This window comes from Telopea speciosissima, chromosome 11 (assembly GCF_018873765.1).
Source record: "Telopea speciosissima isolate NSW1024214 ecotype Mountain lineage chromosome 11, Tspe_v1, whole genome shotgun sequence".
Lineage (NCBI taxonomy): Eukaryota > Viridiplantae > Streptophyta > Magnoliopsida > Proteales > Proteaceae > Telopea > Telopea speciosissima.
Genome location: NC_057926.1, coordinates 28947679 through 28962787, shown reverse-complemented (window position 1 = coordinate 28962787; position 15109 = coordinate 28947679). Strand labels below are relative to the sequence as shown.

The 15109-nt window shown below is 40.2% G+C and overlaps 1 non-coding gene across 1 annotated transcript; it reads right to left on the bottom strand.

Annotated features, from left to right (window-relative positions):
* Positions 1 to 858: 858 nt before the first annotated feature.
* On the bottom strand, positions 859 to 929 carry TRNAG-GCC. Its single transcript has one exon. It is a non-coding gene; the product is annotated as a tRNA-Gly (tRNA).
* Positions 930 to 15109: the final 14180 nt, after the last annotated feature.

Genomic DNA, 15109 nt, shown 5'->3' with positions numbered 1-15109 from the left:
AAAAAAGAAGATGGGTCTCTTGCTCGGTGGAGCTAGAGGCTCATGATACCATAATAGATTGTGATTTTATGATTTTATGTGATAATCCATCATATTTGAAAGGCAATAGCGAGTGTATATATAGGTGAAGGAATCCACATGTTGGAAACTCAATCACCTATAATACACATTCCAAGAATAATAGATTACAATATTGTATTATGCTATACATGAAAGATTGAGAGGGATATCATAGAAAATTGCATGGGATTGTGAACTTGACACCCAAGCAACGATGGGTATGGAAAGAAATCGGGTACGGTTGATATGGTCTGATAGGCTAGAAGGTTATATGGGGTTGCTTGTTTTGAGAAAGCTGTGGTTGTTTAGGAGGGGATTGGGGAAGTTGAGTTTAGAGGGAAGGAGGCATAGATTAGTACTTGAAATGTTGAGGTGAAAAGCTTGGAAGTTTGGTACTGTTATGGAGAGTTAGAGCAAGAGAGGAAAACCCAAATTACTGAGGTGAGAGTAGGTTTTTTTTTTTTTTTTATCTAAATCTTTCAAGAATGAGAAGTGAGGATTTTGGTCATGGAAAGGAGTGTGAGAGACGCTTGGTGGGTAGAGAAGGGAAGAAATCTTTCAAGAATGAGAAGTGAGGATTTTGGTCATGGAAAGGGAGTGTGAGAGACGCTTGGTGGGTGCAGGTTTAAAGGTGCTAAATTTCAAGAACATGAGCTTTTGTGGTCAGTGTATGCAGCGCATGAATTCTTACCAAGAACAAAAAAAAGTATGCATCGCATGGATTTCATAAACCCCTTCAAAATTCACAAATCCCCACAAACAGAACCCTAAAATAAAAAAAAGGGTTATTGTAACCGTTGCACCAGCCGGGAATCGAACCCGGGTCTGTACCGTGGCAGGGTACTATTCTACCACTAGACCACTGGTGCTTCATATAATTAATTTTGTGCCCTAATTATTAATTTCTTTTTCTTTTGAGTCTTAAATTTTTTGCTTACCAAGTTACTAACCAATCATATAATTCTAATTGGAATCTTAAGCCAACCCTCCCTAAGTGGGAAATTTACCGTTGAACCAAGTAGGGGGATTCTTTGATTACTAGTTTACCATTGGGATAATGCCAGCTTGCTAAGTTGGTAATGTAATTGAAGAGATTTGTAATCTAAAGACTAGAGTTGGGATTAAGTTGGGATTAAAGCCTGTTTGTCCACTCTTTATCCATTCATCAGAGTCATTTACCATCAAAACAATATTCCATCTGCAAAGCTTTGATTGGTTGGTACACCATTTAGGTATTTAAGTTTGGGAAAAAGTTGTGCACAACCTCAGTTCAAAAATGAAATTGCACACTTCTTCACATATCACTGTTCATGTGAGGAGGTGATATGTCATAAATGCCCTTCTCCTTATTATCAGATTCCTAAAGAAGTTTCCTCATTCTTCGGAAACTCCACTCGGGTAGTGTAGGGAAACCTCTCCCCTTAAGATTTTATCCTTTATTATGCTAACATTACGTGGGAAAATTATCATCCCTCCTGGGCAGAGCAGACCCTTAAGCCCTAATGGAATAGGGCCATTGTAAAGCTATGTAGCCCTAGGGGACCAACTAAGGCCCGAAAAACCTGAATTGCTCGAAGGCCTCCCATGTATTTTCAGGCTTTTAAGCCAGGGTTTGGGCCCAAAAATCCTAGTCTAAGGTTGGGTCGGGCTGGGTTTGGGTTAAGGCCTCGAGATGGGTCTCATCCAGATCCTAATTATATTTACACATAAAAATTTTAAAAAATATGAAAATAAATATGGCAAAAAGTTTCATGCACGATCGTGTATAAGAGGAATCTTTTACACTGGTTTTTAGTAACTGTCAAATTAAAGTGTTTTAATCTGAACCGTCCAATAATAAAGCAATGATAGATACTTTCTCCTATACGGTTACGTTTCAGTTACTTTTTTAAATACATGTAAATGACTTATATTTATCAACATGATTAAAAAAAAAACAAAACGAAACAACTTCCTTTTTTTTCATTCTCTGCAACGCTATTGTTCAAATACGTTCTCCTCATCTCTTCTGCAATGGCGGCTCCGCCCAATCCTTCTTACCTCTGGCCAGACAATAAGGGTTTCATGTGTGATGGAATTTTGCCCTTCCTCCATTCCCTGTCCCTCCTGCCCGTATTCTCCCCTCTTCTGCAACTCACGGCTCCGTCCAAACCCTAACCTCTGGCTAAGCAGCATGGGTTTCATGTGTGGCCTTGACATCGTACTCTATTGAAAATTCTTGCCTTCTGAAGATATGAAACCTGGTATTACAGACCTGATGAGGTTTAACCTATAAATTCAGCTGTCGTTCTAGTGAACCTATTGCATAGATTTGCTTTGATTTTTTTTTTTGTGGAATTCTGTGCTGAAGTAAAAGAATTCTCCCAGTTGCTACTTTTCTTAGAAATTTTATCAGATTTAGCTGTAGAACCTTGTTTTGTAACTGACTCTACGATTGTGAACTTAATGTGTTCATTTTCTATTTAGTTAGGTGAACAAATCCCCTATGCCTTGTCCCACCTGTTTGCAGCGTGATCATAACAAAATTTACCCATTAAGTATGAACTCACAAAGCTAGACTTCTCTAATTTGCTCCTATGATCTTCTAGCTAGGCACGTGCCAAAACATGGTTTCCAATCCCAAATCATAATTGGGATGAAGGACCAAATGAATCATAATTGGACCTAGAATTGTGTGAGTCTTAGCCATTCCAAATTCCTTAAAACAAGCAGGTGTTACTGCATCCTACACATGATTGGTGCATGAGGTTCTAACCATACCAATGAACAGTACCTTTAATCAAACCGCACCTTTGGTCAGGTTAAAGAGATCAAAAGCTTGTTTAGCTTTTGATTGTTCGTCAACAATGGATAGATTTTCGTTTTCATTTCAGAACACGATATTGATGATAGTACAAGGGTTGTTTAACCTAGAAACTCTTTGCTTGGGTAATTTCTGAGCTTGGAACAAATATGTTCTCCGCCTCTGCTTCACCTAAGGGTCTGCTTAAGTTTGTCTGCTTTTCCTCTGGTGATCTACTACCACCCTTTCTTCTTTGGTCTTTGTTGGCCCTTTGTCATCAATACAGAAGCAGGAACATGGGAAGATTTCTTAAAGAAAATCAATAGAAAGATGATGTGAAAAAGGGAGTTACAGAGAACGAAACACAAGGAAGTTCTTTCGTTTTTGTTTTGTTTTTAAATCATATTGATAAATACAAAAGTCTTTTACACGTATTTGAAAAAGTAACTGAAAGGTAACCCTATAGGTGAAAGTATCTATCATTACTTTATCCTTGAACGGTTCAGATTACAACACTTTAATCTAACGGTTACTAAAATCCAGTGTAAAAGATTCCTCTTATACAAGATCATACATGAAAACCAAGTCCAATAAATATTTCATAAGCTTTCAAGGAAATCTGCACCCCTATGCAACCCACTGGGCTAGAGTCACCAGCCTTCCCGCTTGAGCCTATCTATCATTATTAGGCCATAAGCCCATGACGAATAAAATTTCGGGGAATAAATTGCTACCCAGTCACACACCTTGTGTGGCGACCACACCCAGACACAAAATTGACTTGGGCTGTCTTGGAAAATCCACCTTTACATGGGGGCAAGGCGGTTATTTCTAGGCACTTCAAAGCGGTTCTTTCTTCCTAAAATTTCAAGACCGGGTAGCGTTCTTCCTCCCTAAAATGGGGCCATGCTAAGTGCAGGACTGGGTAGTGCTCTTTATCCCTAAAATTTCAGGCACCTACCTAAATTTTTAATGGGAGAAAGAACACTAACCGGTGCTGCGCTTGGGCGTGTACCTACGCCCAGACACACCCCGACGTGAAAAGACAGGCTCTGTCCCTGGAAAGGCGGAAAGGACAGGGGCAGTGCCGAGCTGTGTCTGGGCGCTGGTACACGCCCAGGACAGCACCGATTAGCATTCCTTTTCCATTGATCTGTAATAAAACATGGAAATGACCTTTTGTAGTTTTTTTGTAATTCAAAATCAAAACAAACTTTATGAAGAAAAATATGAAGAGGAGAGCTCTCATAGTTGGTTTTGGATACTGGTAGATCATATTAAACATTATTATAAATTACTGAGGAAGAAATATTAATTGGTGAAATTTTTAATACCTAAAGTCAAAATGTATTTTAATTGGGAAACAAATTTTGATTCTATGATCAGAAAAGAACCAAGCCCAGCCCGGCCCAGTTTCACCCTTATGTTGAATTGAATAAATAAAAAAGAATAAATAAATAAAATAAAAAATAAATATCATCTATATAAATAACCAACTCGAATTAGCATCTACTTCAAAAACATATGACTTAGTTGATTACAATGAAATAGAAGGCTTAGATAAGAAATCCAAGTATCTTGGCGTTCTCTCATCAGCAGATTCAGAAGTAAAATAAATTGTTTATAATTTTTTTTTGATAAATCATTAATTTGTTTGGTATTTAAAATATTTTGATATTTACCTATAATAAAACATGGGAATGACCACTTGTAGTTGGAATGTGTTATTGTTATATAATATTAGACAAATAGGCAGGGGATCGCTCCTAGGTTGCATGGCGGGGCCAATGAGAGCACACGTGAAGACATCCAACATGAGTGAGATTTTTCATTTCATGGAAATTTAGTGATCATTTCGTCCTTTCTATGCCTGGGCACAAGCTACACGCCATCTGGTAGCATTTGTTTCCCCTAAATATTATTAGAAATTGTAGAGAAGGAAACCTTAATTAGTGGGAGTTTTAACTCTCCAAAGTCAAAATGTAATATAAGTGGGGACCAAATTTTGATTCTATGACCTTAGGCCCAGCCCAGTCCAGAGTCCTTGCCTTATATACAGAAGAAGTGTCAACGTGTAACAAAACATGGGAATGACCTCTTCTAGTTGAAATTTGATAGTCTTAGATTGTAATAGACATTATAATAAAGGAAAAAAAAAGAAGCTACCTAGGTCACGCGGTTACTAGGAGACATAGGAGCACATGAAATTATCATCCCACCCCTGTGAAACCAAAAAATTCATCTATATTGAAGCCCCTGTACATGCTCTTATTAACTCCTGCACTAGTGCATGGACTACACAAGATCTCTCCTGCCCTATTAAATTATTGAGAGAAACCCTATTGGTAGAAAGAGGCTATTCATTCATGCGTGCCCAATGCCGAACAAAGAAAAAGGAAATACATAAAATAAATAGAGGGCATGATAAACACAAGATATGGATATGCAATATCCAAAACCAAGGAACAGAAATTGACCCAGTCTCACATGCCATTGACTGGGTCATCCAAAATAGGGGTTGGGACACAACCACTTCCCTAGAAAGTAGGTTGTAGCCTATGTTAATTTTACACGCATGCACTAACATGATAATAAAAAGGACACCATTTGTGCCGTACAGTTCAATACCACACTGCCCACACGTGCCAACATGTTAGTAGAGACCAAATTTTGAATCTGTTCCACTTCATAAGCATATTAATGACAAACAAAAGGTAATATTTAATGAAAGAGTCTTTCTTCGCTTATGCTTGGACCTAGTTTCCAATTTTAAGGATTGACTTTCAGCATGTAGATAGCAAACATGAATCACTTTAATTATTTATTTATTTGAAAGATTCAGCTCCACTTGTTCTTATGTAATATATTTTACAAGTTTCCATATATTTAATGAATTAAACAAAATCGAGTTAATGTGATAGTGAACATCATCACACAATGTATATTTTTTCAAATTTTAGTCTACAACAAGTAAGGAGGTGCCTCAAAATTATTATTATTAGGGAAAAAGAACCCTGAAAGTCTATGTGGTCTCTGTGCCCAAACATAGGAAGCATGAAATGACTGTCCTACCCCCATAAAAAGTGAAAATCTTATCCTATTGATGCTTCTATGCACGATCCCATTAGCCCCCGTATTGGCAAAGGAGTCACGTTGCCTTTCAGGGATTGTTCTCCGTTGTTATTATTATCATTGTTGTTGTTGTTGTAACTAGTAGTGGTAGAACTTTGGTATAGGACAAGAGAATAATTTAAATGCCATGGGTCTCATTATAATTTTTTTTAAAAAAAAAAAAAAAAACTTATAAAGCTGTAGGCCAACTTTTGAATCATTCCCCTTCCTTATTTGGGGTTGAAATTTGATCAATGAGATAGATGCATCATCCACTCTCACATGGACTATCCCACATCTATGTCTACGGCATATCTAGTTTTGGAATATGGATAAATCTGAGTTTATCTTCCCTAGTTGAACTTTAAGATTCATATGGACCAGCCCACATCTATCTATGTCATCCACATAAGAAGTTTTGAAATTTAGGTGAACCTTTGAAGTTCACTTCGCTAGATGAACTTATAGATTTCCTGAAGTTTTAATAGTTAGAAATAGATGGATGCATCTTATCACTAATATAAAATATGGGCAAGAGAACGTTGCTTGGTCGTGTAGCCTTTGCACCTACACGGGGGCCAATGAGAGCACGTGTAAGGGCATGAACATGGATGAAATTTTTTATTTCACGGGACATGGGGGTAATTCTGAGTGCTCCTGAATTTGGGTGCAGGGGCCACAAGACCAGACAACATTATTTTTTCCATAAAATAATGTTGCTCATGAATCTTCCATTCTTTCGTAAGCATAAGAGAAAAGGAATTGTCTAGCTTTTAAACTTGATATGTCCAAAGCATATGGTCAGCTTGAATGAGGTTTTCTTAGAGCATTATTTGAGTTCTTAGGGTTTTGTGATGTGGTTGGATATCTCATTTCCTCTTGTACCTACTCAATTAAGTTGGGAGAAAGTTATTTTGATTTTATTGAGCCCTCTAGAGGAATCTGACAAGGATGTCCTCTTAGTCCTTGTTTCTCTATAGAGATAGGAATTGTCTAGCTTTTAAACTTGATATGTCCACTGCATATGGTCAGCTTGAATGAGGTTTTCTTAGAGCATTATTTGAGTTCTTAGGGTTTTGTGATGTGGTTGAATATCTCATTTCCTCTTGTACCTACTCAATTAAGTTGGGAGAAAGTTATTTTGATTTTATTGAACCCTCTAGAGGAATCTAACAAGGTTGTCCTCTTAGTCCTTATTTTTTTAGGCTTCTTATAATGTTTATAGAAATATGAATTGTCCGAATTTTTTTTGGGCTTTCTTATCCACTAAAGAAGGATTGAAGTGGATAAAAGTAAGGCCAGTGCTATCATCAAAGCAAAACATTAAATAGATTTTGTCCAGAGATTACTCATTTACTCTTTGCGGATGATATGTTTATATTTTATAGATCAAATAAAAATGATATCTTGAAGCTTTCAAGACAACAAATAAACTTTGAGAAAAGTGGAGTTCTTTTCAGTAAGTCCACCTTTCTAGGTATTGAATCCTTTGTGTATCGTATCTTGGGTGTTCATGATATAAATCAAGATTCTCGGTATCTGGGTATCGCTATGTTTTGTACTCACTCTAAGACACAATCTCTCTCCGCTTTGGCTAATAGGATAAAGAATAGGTTAGTCACTTGGAAAAGATGATTATTTGCCAAGTTGTTCATACCATTCGTACTAAATATGTTCTTCACTCTATCCCTACATACTTAGTCTTTTTTTTTTTTTCCAGTCAAAATCTGCTAACAATTAGACTCTATTAGTTATGCTTTTTGGGTAGGTAAAAAGTTTGGTGAAAAAAATTTAGGCAAAAGGTTTTGTACATGGTCGTGTATGGTGCACGACCGTACTATCAACCATTGAATGAGGATGAGAAGCCATGTATTGTACACGGTCATGCTCATCTAATGGTTGAAAGCACGACCATGTACCATACACGGTCGTGTATAAAAACCTGTCCCATTTATTTATACCCATTCTGTGGAAGTTTTTGTGTTCTAACCAGGTTGGGGGTTTGGGGTTTCGAAGACCACTCACAATCCCTCCCTCTGTAATAATTAAGTTCTCTTGGTGGATGTTGTTAGTCAAACATACATCCTATTCCATATACAAAGAGGTTTAGGGATTACCTGAACCGAATGGAATAGCGGAAGGGAGGATCGAATGCGGCTTGTAGTTACGAGCAGATCATGATCACAAACAATCTCGAAAGGTTCCCTCACAAAGAAGAACTCCACACCACAAAACCCTAGGCAACGATGGAAACCTTAGGATAACACAGAACTTGAAAGAGAGGGAGAGAGACGGCTTCTCAAAGAGATGAAATTTTTTTTTGTGTTAGGGTTTAAGCCTAATACTTATTTATAGATAAAAACCCTTGGCGCCCCTCTCACTTGGTTGACTTCCACTAGAAGTCTAGACCGAATAGAAAAGGGGAGGGGTTGATCACTTAAGTGACCGACCCCTCCAGAGCTCAGGTCTTGCGCTGCCAGCCCCCTTGCGGGCACACAAATTGGGCCCAGCCCATTAACATTTTACAGCTCCCACTCGCCCACGTAGGGCGCATAAATTTAATTATGCGTTCAAGTTTCTCTCATTCCGCGTTATCCTCCATACAGGTAATGGGGCGTGCAACCTGTCGAGATGGTACAAGGTAGGAGTACTATATCAACCTTCCATCTAGCCAACATAGTACATCACTCTCAAAAGTCTCGAAATACCCCAAACGATCCACTTACACCCGATCTAACACTCTCGACCCCTCATGATGAGCAATGTTAATCCTTGGTATGTAATGTACTCATGACTGAGTCAATCACAAATACGATGCGTCGCCCGGGCAATGAGTCACATAACAAAGGTGTAACGTCCAATGGTTTTCTTTGAGCCCCTCATGTCAATCCAAATATCCCCAACAGCTTTCCCAATCGCTTCCCGCTAGACCGCATCATCCATGGTCTTAAGGAGAATGTCAAAGTAGTGTCATTGGATGTCTAATAAGGGTATTGTGGGATTAATATAATCCACATGGCTCACACAGTGATGAAGCAGGGATCCATTCGGTCACTCTCACAATCGATCGTCATGAACACATGTAGTATGATATGCATGCTATAGCGTAACTCCCACTAGGGTGGGCATGTCACCTGCAATAAATAAACACCATACAGATCTTAGTCTAGTCGCTACTCTAAGTGCCTAACCTAAGTCTCTAGCATAGTCACCCTCATGGTTCCTGCCTAGAACCCCACATTTGGCTTCTAATAGGCTACTTGGAGTGTGGTGTCTTCCAAGTTGGACCAAGTAAAGGTCTCATCTTAGCTCTAACTAAGGCGCCATAGAGCACACATGCTCATGGGCTCATCTCGCTCGCTACACCCCAGCGCCGAGGTGAATCACCCATGTGAGTGGGTCGATTCTAAGCCTGGTGACATCTTTACAAACAATGAATGTATACACATAAGATTACTCAAACAAATATATGCTCATCAATAAATGTAAGAGAAATACAGATAAATATCCATCACAAACAAAGTGGTCTCAAAGCAAATACATATCAGATCCGCCTGAGTCCCAAGTTCCTAACGTGAACTAGGAAAACATCTCTTGCAATGGGCTTAGTCAATGGGTCAGCCAACATATTGCCAGTGGAGATACGTTGTAGAACCACTTCACCTCGCGCTACCATGTCTCGAATGTAGTGATACCGTATGTCAATGTGCTTGGCTCTACCATGGAACTTGGGGTCCTTCACAAATGCAAGCGTTGCCGTGCTATCACAATGTATAAGCACAACGTCGTCTGAGTGAGCAGAAACACTAAGTCTCTGCAAGAACCTCCTGAGCTAAACAGCATCCTGTACTGCTGTCGAACATGTGACATACTCTGACTCCATCGTGGACAGGGCGATGCAGGTCTGTTTCTTGCTACTCCAAGTGACAGCCCTGCCTCCCAGGACAAACGCATACCTCAAAGTGGACTTGCGCTCGTCTCTATCACTAGCCCAATCAGCATCACTGTAGCCTCTCAGTCTCAAGTCTAAACCACTGAAGGTGATCGAGAGGTCTGCAGTGCCACGTAGGTATCGAAGTATCCTCTTTATTACCTGCCAATGAGTTGGCCCTGGGTTACTCTGGTAACGGCTCACCATGCCAACGATAAGGCAAATATCTGGACTCGTGCACATCATCGCATACATCAGACTACCTACTGCCGCTGCATAGGGTATTTTGGACATTTGGTTTCTCTCTTCATCACTATTGGGGTATTGGTCTAGGCTTAAAGTGCATGCCTTGTCCATTGGAGTATCAATGGATTTCGAGTTGCTCATATGGAACCGCTCCAGGACTTTCTTTATGTAAGTCTCTTGAGACAAACTAAGAAGTCTCCTAGTGTGATCCCTCACAATCTTCACGTCCAACACAAAGTTGGCCTCACCCATGTCTTTCATCTCAAAAGTAGAGGACAACCACTCTTTAGTGGCGACAATCATCCCAATGTCATTCCCAGCCAATAAGATGTCGTCAACATACAATGATAGGATAAGAAACCCCGCCTTGGACCATTTAACATACACACAGTGGTCCTCTTCAATCATGTCAAAACCCGCAGTGATAATGGCATGGTGAAATCTAATGTACCACTGCCTAGACGATTGCTTAAGGCCATAGATGGAACGTTTGAGATGGCATACTTTGTGCTCATGTCCCTTCTTCTCAAAGCCCACAAGCTGAGCTATAAAGATCTCTTCGTTTAGTTCTCCTTTGAGAAAAGTAGTTTTAGCGTCCATTTGGTAGAGTTTCAAATCCAACTTTGCGACAAGGGCTAGAATGAGGCGTATTGAGGCCATTCTCACCACAAGGGAGACCGTCTCATCATAGTCTATACCCTCCTTTTGGGTATATCCCTTCGCCACAAGACGTGCCTTATACTTGTCAATTGATTCATCTGCCTTTCGTTTGACCTTCAGGACCCACTTGTTCCCGCTGGCCTTGCGTCCAGGTGGAAGATCAACTAACTCCCAGACTTGGTTCTTACTCATAAAACTCAACTCATCTTCCATAGCAGCCTGCCACATTTCCTTAGTGGGAGAAGAGAGCACCTCACTCACTGAGGCTGGCTTATCCTCATCCCTCGGGACACAGATGAGGGCAACATCTCCTTCAATCTCAAAATAACATAGCATCCCCCCAGAAAGATATTGGGAGGTTGTCCTGTGCCATCATCGATCTAACCATATCTAAAAGCATCCTATTCCTCTACTCTGCTACACCATTTTGCTGTGGAGTGTGGGGAATAGTTAGCTGCCTATTGATTCCTTTTTCCTCACACATCTCTTTAAATTGATCAGACAAATACTCGCGTCCTCAGTCAGTGCGCAGAGTTTTTAACCTCTTGCCTTGTTGGTTCTCAACCTCTGCTACAAAGCGTTTGAAGTAATCGAGTGCTTCGTTGCGGTGAGCGATCAGATACACATAACCATATCGCAAAAAATCATCAATAAAGGTGAGAAAATAGGAAGCACCATGACGTGCCTTCATGTTCATTGGTCCGCAGATCTCCGAATGGACAAGCTCTGGGGTCTGGGTTGCCCGTTTATCCTTTCCAAAAGGCTTTCGGTGGGCCTTACCCGCTAAACAGGCCTCACATATAGGTAGGTTAACTTTAGCGAGTGAGCCAAGAAGGCCTTCTCGAGCTAACTGTCCCTTCCTATTTGGCCTATGTGTCCTAGTCTAGCATGCCAAGTAATTGAATCAGGACTAGTATTAGAATCAACTACAAAAGATGAAGAGGAAACAATAGGATCTATCAAATATAATTTAATAAAACCATTCTCAAGCCTACAATGTCCAAAACTACTACCATCCAATCGTATCTCAAAAGAGTCACCATAAAAAATAAAAGAATATCCTAAAGTCAATAATGCAGTAACTGAAGTAGATTATGCTGGATTTCTGGTGCGTATAGCACATCATGAAGTAGCAAGATGTGCCTAGTGCGCAAGGTGAGCTGGTAGGTACCAACTCCTCGAACTGCTACACTAGTGCCATTCCCCATGTATATACTTTGGGCACCATCCTAAATCTTTCTATAATCTATGAACCCTCCTCAATCTCGCGCTATGTGTCTTGTTGCACCTGTATCCATAATCCAATCAGATTGGATTTGGGCAACCAAAACATGTGTACATACAAAAGTATGTGGAGAGAGAGACAAAAATGGTATCTGCTTTACTTCAGTGCAGTCACGAGCGAAGTGCCCCATCTTCTGGAAGTTATAGCACTTGACCTTGGTGATATCTTTCTTTCCACCTCGCTTGCCACGTCGGCGCTTGGTGGTCTTATGCCCAGTTGGTGTAGCTTTCTGAGCTTGATCCTAATTCCTAGTGTTTCTTTGTCTCTTGTGCTTAGACCCATTCTTGCGCTGTCCTGCTTGGGCGACAAGGGCATGTGATTGGGTCGCCTCTAGGCACTCCGCCTCTAGTTCCACATGAACGATAATGTTATTAAATGCCTTGACAGTGTCGTTATGTGTCAGAACTATCTTCATCTGCCCCCAGGAATCAGGCAACATCCTGATGATGACCTGTACTTGCTGCTCATCAATAAGGTGTACCCCAGCATCATCCAATTTTTGGATCATGTCTTTCACAACCCTGAGGTGTTCAACCATAGTGTGCTTCGGGTCCTTACGGTACATCTCAAACTTCAAGGTCATGGACCTAAGTCTGGTCATGGATGTACCGCCATAGTCGAGCCTTATGTGGTCCCATATGGACTTGGCAGTCTCGCACTTCTCATACTAGCCGATAAGATCATAGTGAATCATGCTTAACATAAGAAAGCGTGCATTACGATCTCTCTTAAACCAATTGTCGTAAGCCTCTTTTTCTTGACGGTGACGGGCGGTAGTACCTACTTTAGGTGGGGCCATCTCAGTGGTTAGGAGGTCTAGGTAATCTTGCTCATTAAGCAAGAACTTGGCCTTTCGGTGCCACATATCATAGTTGGTGCCATCCAACTTGTTGCCATGGTTAAGGTCGGCCACAACAGTCTTAGAAATCATCACTACAATGTGCAAGGGAGGACATTTAGTATATATACATCTATAAATCCACAAATTTGTTCAAGAAACCCTAATTAAAATTAATGGTACCCTTTCCCACATGGTGAGACAAAAAACTTCGCTAAGTTGGTAATCAAATCTCACAATGTGTGGATCTGGGGACGTATAACTTTAACTGATTTTGAACAAATGTAGGAGAAAAAACAAGAATCTCCTAATCACAGTTTAATGCGCCATACACATGGGTGCGCAAGGGACTCACACATGAGATCCAAATTTGGTACTTGAAGTGATATGCCGAATCGGTACAAGGTTGTGATACGCAGTGCAATAGCTCCCATAACATGGCTTCTCAAAAAATATTAAAATTACAACCGGCTCTTTACATTCAAGATCCCTACTACAAACTACCGGTGAGCACTGCACTTTGTATCACTTCCAGGTACTAACTCTAACGCACATCTATCCAAAAAAAACACGTCACTCAAAGTACCAAATCCATCCCATGAAGAAATAAATAATAAAACACATGGTTGCATGGGATGGGGTGTTTGACAGCGATACCCTAATGGTAGAGTCAAACAGGTCTGTACTACAATGGGGGGAATCACATGTTTCTTTATTAACAAAGTGGCCCTGGGTGATCTCCAATACACATGGGAAAAATATGGGACGATTTGGGACAACACCCTATCTCCCATTTTTCTCCCATGGATCTCACAAAATGATTTCTCACTAATGGGGGGTGCACATGAAATAAATAACATACCCCAAAAATGAGAAACCCTACAGGGGAGATCCCAAAAAATTTGATGGGGGCCACAAGAACAAACCATGAGCATTCATATTAATTGAACAATCCACATATGATATGCATATAATAACATATGATTCTATCTCTATTAAAAAAAACACATGATCACATATTCAAGAATCAATCCCCAATGCATGTATAATAAATCAAAGCATATGCATATAGTTGTCACTAACTAAAACCATATCACATGCATATTGTTATAACTAGATACTAAAGTATGCATATATTTTCAAAAACAATAAACATATATGTAATATATTTCCAATTGAAAAAAAAATTAAGCAGTCCGCTAAAACCAAAATAAATAAATCAAGTTAGATTAGAATATGCATTCGGTTATAACCAAAATAAAAACCGAACCACATTAGATTAGGGTTTTTTTTTTTTTTTTATATTCTTTTCCTTTTCCTCTTTCTTCTTCTTCTTTTTCTCTTCTCTTTCTTCGGCTTCTGGTTCCATCGTGCAGCTGCCTACGCAGCAGCATCTTCTCCCAATTTTTGTTTGCTTCCTTTTTTGTTTTTAAAAAAAAAACTATGGGGTGTGGACTGTGGCAGGCCGTGCTTGGCGCTGCCGACCATGGCTGCAGCCGCAGCCTGCACCCTTCTTTTTTTTTATATTTTAAAACCTGCTGCAGCCATGCTTGGGGCTGCTGAGCATGGCTGCTGCCATTGCCGCACGCGGCTTGACCCTCCCCTTCTTCCCTTCAGCTTCCATTCTCTCCTACGCGTACTAGCACACTGCCGCAGTAGCAGTCGCGTGCTGCTGCCTCGCTATGCGCCAAAGGCCACGGCCTCCATGTGATGCGTCGAATGGGAAGAACAGTAAAGGAAGGGGGGAAAAAGAAAAAAAAAGAAGAAAGAAAGAGATAAGATTGCCATGTGCGAACCGCAAACCCTAATGGCTCTGATGCCACTGTTAGTCAAACATACATCCTATTCCATATACAAAGAGGTTTAGGGATTACCTGAACCGAATGGAATCGTAGCCGAAGGGATGATAGAATGCAGCTTGTAGTTTTGAGCAGATCACGATCACAAACAATCTCGAAAGGTTCCTTCACGAAGAAGAACTCCATACCACAAAACCCTAGGCAACGATGGAAACCCTAGGATAACACAGAACTTGAAAGAGAGGGAGAGAGATGGCTTCTCAAAGAGATGAAATTTTTTTTTGTGTTAGGGTTTAAGCCTAATACTTATTTATAGACAAAAACCCTGGGCGACCCTCTCACTTGGTCGACTTCCACTAGAAGTCTAGACCGAATAGAAAAGGGGAGGGGTTGGTCA